The following is a 9,022-nucleotide window of genomic DNA, read 5'->3' on the forward strand; positions in this document are numbered from 1 at the left end:
ATTTGGGAGGAGATCCCTAGAGAAAGAATACCTTGAAAATCTAGCCTCCTGCTGAGTCTGTTACACAAGGATAGTTGGGAAAGGGGACTGGTGGTGGAACCTGACAGTCAATCCCTCAAGTTCTGAAAGAGTCCCCCTGGCCTGCCCTGCGCCAGCCCCTTTGGGAGTGTGGGTGAGGAGGGTGGGTGAGTGAGCTAAGACATGAGGCAGAGGAGTCTATGGTCCCCTCTCACAGAGTGATTCAGCTCTGTCTATGGATCTGTTCAAGCTCAGAAGAAGAGGGGCCAGTGGATTGGCAATATTTGCCAAAAGATGAAAAGGATGAGCTGAGGCTTGGAGTATGACAGAGTGAGTACAGTAGAAGGAGAAAGGTAAACATTTTTAATGTTTATGTAATATAAACAGTAAACATTGATAGACTTAATTCATTTATTAAATCTCTAGCTTCTTTCATACTTTGGGCAAGTTGCTTCTATACTTTTACTTGTCTGAACCCTACTAAGATGTCTTCTGATATTCAGGTTTAAAAAAGAAAATTGAGAACCAGAGCCAGGCACCTTATAAAGTGCAATGAGACATGCTACCCATCCATTGCCTTTACCACCAGAGCAATGCAAAAGGAATAAATGGATCATGACTTAACATAGTCTGTGTTTGCAAAGTTGATCTGGTTTCACAATTTTAGCAATTTTTAAGAACAGTGGCTATTATTAGACCAATCTGAATTCTTTTCTCTGTTAACACAGCCTCTTAGAGACAAAAAAATTCATAAGAGCAGTGTTTTACAACCTGTGTTCTACAACAAAGTAGTTCCAAGAACTATTAGTGGGTACCACCAATAAAGGAGATTCTCTTTGTCAAAAAAGTTTATGCGATTACAATGTATAAAAGGATATTAAAGGCTTTAGAAGTCCTACAGTTTTAAAGAAAAGAAACCTACTCAGCATTTCCCGTTTATTTGATGAAAGTATCCTGTTTTCATGAAGTACTTACTTTAAGGTCATGCAGAAGAGGATCCACATAACATTAGCTTAGAAAACACTGCCTTCAAGTGTGTTCTTACCAAAGTATCTGGGCCTATAACCCACTGAGTTGAAAACTAGCTTTAACATCCCTGACAAAAGGATGTCCAGTTGAGACTCTGCATAACCATATCCCATGTCTAGAAAGACATTGCTTCCGGGGACATCCAGTTCCATGTCTGAAGAATGACTGGTAACAAGAGCATGGAAACTGGAGTCTGAAGACCTGGGCTCTGAAACCTTATTGGCCATATGCTTTTCTCTTCTGAGTTTTGGAGTCTTTCTGTGTAAAATGGCCATGACACTACCTATAAAACTATATAGTTTTGAGGTTTATTGTCTCTTGATATTCTACTAGAAGCCAGGAGATGCTTCCTGTAACTTTATCTCTGTTATCCTTATCCTGTCTTCTGGAGACAAACAGAACTGAGTGAAAATTGTCCCAGTTTCACATAACATTCTCTCAGTTAGATCACAGTTACGCTGAACTTCTGAAAATTCCCTTTCCTGGGATATGCGCAGTTATTTAACCACAGCTTGTAACATAAGAAAAGATGATACTAAGTTCCTTCAAAATCATGAGATTTTTCTCTACAGATACAATTGCTTAAGACTCTTCCTGAAACTTATTTTTATCAGGAATTGAACCTGTTATTTCTGGTATGATCTCACTCCAAGAGAACAAAATATCACTCCCACCATACACCAATTAGTTAAGCTAAGCTTGGGTTCATGCCTTGGGCTACTTAGGGCTTAATTGATCTGTGGTTAATTAAAAGCGAGGTCTTTTTGCCAGAGTGCTACCAAGCTGTGTCTCTCTGGCTTGTTCAGTTGACTATTTAAACTTAAAAGCATACTTTACACTTTACCTTTTAAAGGTCAGACTTGCTCGCTTCAACCCAGTGTTCTGGCCTCTTGTGCTGCTCTTTGATTCCAGGCTGAAAGGCCTGTGTCATCTGCAAAGCTGGTGAGCCTCTCTCTCCCTTCCACGGTCTCATCTGAGTCTCGACTGAAAATGCTGATCAGAGTCTCATCAGCAAAGTCAAATCTCTACTTTGCCCTCAACTTTCAAGCCAGAGTATAGTGAGGAAGTTACGCCATTTGTCACACACAGGGAGAAGGGAAATAGCACACTACTGCCAATAATCCATTCTTCCTGAAAATAAATAGAAATGGCCTTTCAAAAATCTCCCAAAATGAAGTTGAAGATATTTTGAATTTTTTTTCTTCAAAGTAGGATGGCAGAGGAGTGTCTGAGATACCGCCTGTTTGTACTCCTGGGAACTGCTGCTGTGAGTGTTGAACATAATAGGCAGCCATCTGCACAGTCTCGTCTAGAGAAGAGCAAAATACTTTCTATTTTATTTGTGTATTCATTTATTCATTCAATCATCAAACGTATATTAAGTGCTTGTAATCAGGAAATATAGTGAGCTCTGGATAAAGAAAACATATCTCTGTCCCAGGGAGCTTAATCACATAAAGGGGATAATAGAAACTCAAATGAGTGAAAGAAAATATTAAAGAGTTTACCACCTACTCAGAGTTTAAAAAGGTAATATAAAATTAGGATACAATAATACATAGCATATCTATATACCTAAATATATTTCTATATCTAGTTCTATATCTAGATAACAAAATAGCACTGGAAAAGATTATGGAAGTTTTAATTTAAAATCTCAACAGATAGAACAAATGATCAATGAAGAAACTATAATACAGTGATATATTTTATGTAGTGAAACTATACAATGCTTTCTCACCCACATCACACAGCTAGAAAGTAGTACAAAAAGGCTGCAGGGAGGTCATCCAGCCCTTGAAACTACACACTAAACTATTACTTTATCACACTTCACCTACTAGAATGACAAAGACCAAAACAAGGACTAATTCTCAGTGGTGTTGAGGCTGTGAGAAAACTTATGAACTGACACTGTGAATTCAGACTGCATGGTTTTTGTAAGACAATCTTCATATGAATTATAATATAAAATGTGCATGTCTAACCTATAAGATATTCAAAAACGGTACAAAGGTATTTGTGCCATGATGGTCATTGTAGCTTTATCTACAATAGAAGATTGACTAAATAAATGTTGATGAAGCCACAAAATGGAACACTATGCAATCAAATAAAAGGACAAGAAAAAGGCAAAACTACAGAGACAGAAAGCAGACTAGTGTTGCCTGGGGCTGGAGTGGCCATGGGCATTGACTGTAAACAGGCACAAGGGAACTTTAAAGGGTAATGGAAATGTCCTAAAACTGAGCTACAGTGACGGCTGTACAACTGAAAAAACGCACTGACAGCTCATCAAGCTGAACACAAAGTCTAAGAGATTAGACACCAAACTATCAACAGGAGTTCTCTCTAGGGATGAAGATTATAAGGGGCCTTCACCATGAACACTTTATATTATTTCCATATAGCTAAATGTTATAATTACAAGTTACTTTTGTAATCAGAAAAAAGTTCTCAAACAATCCTTATCTTAAACCAATAAACAATATTATATAAAATTATGAAAACCTACTTTCCCAATAACAAGATAAAGATGACTTCTAATACCACTATTTTTCAGTGAACAAGGCCCAAGTACTAAAAAGTAACAAGATATGATTAATACTATCGGTGATGATTTGATTGTCTATTTGAAAAACCAAAGAGAATCTGCTAAAAGACTGTAAAATTTTAACTAAGTTAATAACATCGTTAGTTATGAAATAAATGTCAGAAATCAGTGTTTTCCCATCTGTTAATGATAATCAGAGAGAAAATATAACAAAAACAGAAACTAAAAAATACTTTAGATTAACTCAATAAGAAATTTACACAACCTATATAAAGGAAATCACAGACTTCCTAGAGGTTAATGAAAGAAATTAGAATAAATGCTATTTTCCTAGATAAGATGACAATATTTTAAAGAGATTATTTATATACAAATAAATCTATAAATGTAATGTAATTTTATTAAAATGTATATGTTTATTTCTGTAAATTTAAAAACAATTTTAAAGAAAAACTGCAGAAAAATAAGACTTCTCTAAAATCATAATAATTGGGGTAATTATGAATTCAATATTAAAATTCAGCATATAGTCATAAATTTAAAGAGAGGCATTGGCATTCAAATATGTAACAGATCAGAAGAGCAAAATATCATTGCTCAAATATGTATATTAGAATAAATCGTGTGATAAGGATATTTCAAATTCGAAGAAGAAGGAAAAATTACTCAGTAAGTACTGGGGGACTCAGCTAACCAGTTAGAAAAATAAAGTTAGATCCTTTCATCTCACTTTATCCCCCAAAACAAATTTGATATGGATTTAAAACCATAGTCCAGGATTCCAAAGACAATGCCTCTGGTTAAAAAATGCAAATCCAATGATAATAGTCCTGTGAACACTGTGGTTTTTAATGTCATGGGGATCTAACCTAAACATGAAGATCAAAAATACAATAAAACTAGAAGCATCCAGATCCTAGAGAGAAACAATCACTTCATCTGTCTCCAGCAGTGTAGGGTACTGGGAAGAAATGGATTTTTAATTCATACAGATTTTGATTAAAATCCTGGCTCTACCATTTACTGGCCAATTACTTAATCTCTCTCCTTGTCTCAGTCTCCTTTTAGATAAAGTAGAATAAGTAGAATCAATATATTCCACATTAGATATGAGAATGAAATGAAATAATTCATGCAAATCCAAGCCACTTAGATATTAAACTATTATACTTCCTATCCATCTGTATTTGTCAACTTGGGCTGCCATAACAATATACCATAAACAGGGCACCTTAAATAACAAAAATCAATTTTTTTACAGTCTGAGGCTGGGAAATGCAAGGCCAAGGTACAAGCCAGTGAGGTTCAGGGTAAAAGCCCTCTTCCTGACTTGCTGTCTTCACTTGGTAGGGAGAGACAGGAAACGAGCTTTCTGGTGTCTCCTGATAAGGACACTAATCCCACCGTGAGGGCCCCACCCTCATAACTTTGTCAATCTCTTAGGGCCTCAACATATGAACTGGGGTGAGGGAATGTAGGAGGGAACACAAACATTAAAGTCATAACACCCTTCCACCTTCTTTTATCTCAAAATATTTGCAGGATGAGAAATACTTAACTATAATTTCTATTTTGTTTCCCTAAAAATTAAAATAGATAAGACCACTCATGAAGACATTCCCTGGTTTATTCAGCAGACATTTAATAAACACCTACTATTTTGCAGGTATTGTACTATGTACTGGGGTTATAAAGATTAATTAATCAGACATGGTTCCAGCCTTCAAGGGGTTCAGAATCTAACAAATGCCTATTAGTAATGTCTTGCTTCTTCCTTAAAAACCATTATTTCTCTCCCTCTGAATAGCAGTCTTAATGTTGAGAGCTTTCATATTTCTCTGATCATTCCCTTTTTGGGAAAAGCAGCACAGGTAAGCCGGCAGCCTTTATTATCTCCGTTGAACATATAAAGAAAATAGGTGCTTAGAATTTAAGGACATGAAATAATATTTCTATGTGCTCAGCCCTAGGAGAAGAGATGAAATGAAGAGTCCATATGTTTGAACGTCTTTGCTTTCTTACCAGATTGTATTCTTTAAGGGAGTAGGCCTCTCTGAACTCTTCACAAAATTAAAGCAAAATATCTTTTCTAAGAATATTTACTAAAATAACTTCTCCATTTGACCCTCAAACAGCTTCATGAGCAAGAAGTAACTCTCTTTAGCAGCTTCATAAAACTGAAGTGAAAAATAAAGGTCATAATTTCAATGTCAACAGGACTTAACTTGAAAACAATATTTTATCCAGCCATGCCAAATGTCATTCCTTTTCAAAGGAAAGGTTTTCATTTATGTTGTCTATGAGACAGCACACAAGAAACAGGGAAATTCCAGGCAATAATTACTAAAGCAATTATCACTGATTGTTTCAGGTAAAGAAACTGAAGTTCAAACCATCAAGTACCAGATAAAAGGTGTCACCACTGTTTTTGTACATTTATTTAATGTTTATTTTATTTTTCATAAAAATGATACAAGCTCATGGAATAATAATCAAACACTAATGTAGGGTTTGAGGACAAGTAGGAGGCTTCACTGAGCGCCAAAGGGGCTCCAGTCACAAGATGCCTGCCTGTGCCCTAAGAAAACAACAAAAATTCTTCTCCCAGCATGTAATTGCTTTAGCCCCCAAATTCCTCAAGCAAACCAGACCATTTACCTCCTCCTAAAGATAACTTAAGCCCTTAGATAGTAAATCAGCTAACATTTGGAAACTTTCAACACTGACCCCCTTCCTCAAAGCACATAAATGGTTAGACCCTTCCTTATAAAAAGCCTTAAACACCTTCCCTCAGTGCACACACAGGCACCTCCCATCTGTGTGGCCCGCTGTTGCTTACAGCAGCATATCTAACTTTTTCTTTGTCTCTTAAACTTTTCTTTGTCTCTGGTAGATTCTTTAAGCACCCATGCACCGACCTGCTGTGCCCCCCAACAACTAAGAAAAAATACAAAATGAAAAAAGCAAGTCTTCCTCCATCTCTTCCAAACTCTGCCCCACTACTCAGAGGTAATCCTCCTTGCCTAACCCTTGTGGAAAAGTGGGCTCCTAACATCAATGTATACAATATCATTTTTACTATTTAAATAGGATTAGCCAATAAATAATATTTTGCACTATACAAGTATCAGTAGTAATATACTTTGGAGAGCTTTCCAGAACAGCACATGTAGCTCTCTCGTTCTATTTAATGTCTGCTCATTTCCATAAGAGTCCAAAACGGGATTTATTTTTCCTGACTGTTGGTAACCTTTGCATCATGCAGGTAACTCTCTTCCTTAATAAATTCAAAAACTGAATTGAGAGAAGTCCATTGTATCAATTTCAACAAGATTTAACTTTAACAACAGTACTTTATCAGTATCTAGCCAGGCCAAGGACCACTCCTTTTCAAAAGAAACATTTTCATTCATATTGTTTACGATGTAGCACACATAAAATAGTATAATGCCAGGCAACATCCTCTTTCTTTCACACACAGGGCAAAAATAGAAAGACACAACCTGTTTACTGGATTCCTCAGAACTTGCAGCTCAAGATAACTATCCTCAAGTTCACAATAATGAAAATAAAAAGAACAGGAGAAAAAAAATTAAGGTTTCTTCACACTGGAGATAGAAAGATCAAACAAATCTGCTAGTTATAATTCTGAGCAGTTATTTTGACAGCCAAACTTTAAAAGACAATTTCTCAACATTCAAGTGCAGCCAGAGGTAACCGAACATTCTTTCCCCAAACTCAGTGAGGGCTTTAAAATGCTGCCTTGTTCAATTCAAAGAGTGGAGTTCCACTTAAAATGAGAACAACAAAAGCAGACAGAATCTCAGAATGCTAGAAACATGCAACTCAGTAGGTTTGCTAGAAAAGAAACCTCATTTAGGTAAAAAGATTAAAACTCCTATTCAGCAAACATTGGCTTTTCTAAGACTACAAAACTCTAAGTAATCATTTCCCCTAATCAAATGGGTGAGCTGTTGCTCTATAATCAATGATAATGAATGGATTCTGTAAACTGGAGTATTTATAAGCCTCTTCAAAGCAAGAAAGTAGTACTGCCCTTTGCAACCTCTCAAAGGAGGGCAGAGATGGAGAAGATGCACATCTTCCTGCCTCCAGGCTCTAAAGTCCAGCAAAGCTCATTAGCCTTTATCTACCTGCAAACAGTCACATTCAACACAAGACGCCATTCTACAAATCTCACCCGAATGAAGACGTGCTGGGAAAGGAAAATCAGCCAAAAAAGCCGGACATTTAAACTTGAGAAAGCAATAGAGCTAAAAGGAAAAAATCATGTTTTAATTCATTCAGGTGTCATGTTTTTATTAATTGCCTTTTCCACCAGGCACTGCCCGTACTAAGGATCTGGGTATGATAAAACTTAATTTCCATAACCAAAGAAATCCCAGTTTAGACAGGAGACAGAAATGTAAACAATTAACCATTCAATGTTATAAATACCAGGATGAAGGCAAGTCAGGGAGCACAGAAGAGAGACTCCCTAATCCTAAATGATACATAGAATAGGCACAGAGAGAACTGTTTTTGAATCCTTTCTTGGAAACTGCTCACAGTGGTTGGCTTAAGAAGGGAAATAGCTACTAAAAGACAGAACTAGAGAGAGATTTTCATTGCATACATGCATTTTTCAATCTTTGAAAATATGCACACTTTACATGTATCACCAACTCACTAATTAATTAATTAATTTAAAATAAAATGGTGGGTAAAAATGATTAAAGAAATTAATCCTTGTCCAGGATAAAATGTAATAACTGTCTAATATCTGCTTATTCACAGTCAAAAAAATAAGAATGCATTAGCACCCATGGATAAATAATAATGCAACTGAATTTTTATAAGCATGTTTGAAGTTTTAAAATTTGCATTTTATAACAAGGTCACAAGTTTTCATGCAATCACATCATGGCCTTAACAAAATATGATGCTGGTCATGGTGTAAATTGGACTTTATCAAGTAAAGTTGAAGATATGCATCACCTATGACCCATTCCAGCTCTGGGTGGACACTCATGCTGGTTCTCAGTCTTTAATGTGTGTCAGAATCATCTGGAGGGCAAATCCCAGATTGCCAGGCCCCACCACCAGAATTTTCAATTAAGTAAGGTCTGGAATGTGACCTGAGAATTTGCATTTCTAATGAATTCCCAAGTGATGTTGAAACTGCTGATGCAAAGGCCATACTTTGAAAAACACTGCTTTAGAGACAATCACACACATGCAACCAGGACACCTGAACAAGGAAGTTCATAGCAGCATTTTTCATAATTCACCAAACTGGAGACAATCCAATCACTATCAATAAAAGGATGCTTAAGTTACGGTGAAATGGTAAAATGCATTACCGTATAGCAATGAAAGTAAGCTATAGCTTCCTGCAATAATATGGATAGCTCTCAGAAA

Source organism: Camelus ferus, chromosome 15 (genome assembly GCF_009834535.1).
Source record: "Camelus ferus isolate YT-003-E chromosome 15, BCGSAC_Cfer_1.0, whole genome shotgun sequence".
Taxonomy (NCBI): Eukaryota; Metazoa; Chordata; class Mammalia; order Artiodactyla; family Camelidae; genus Camelus; species Camelus ferus.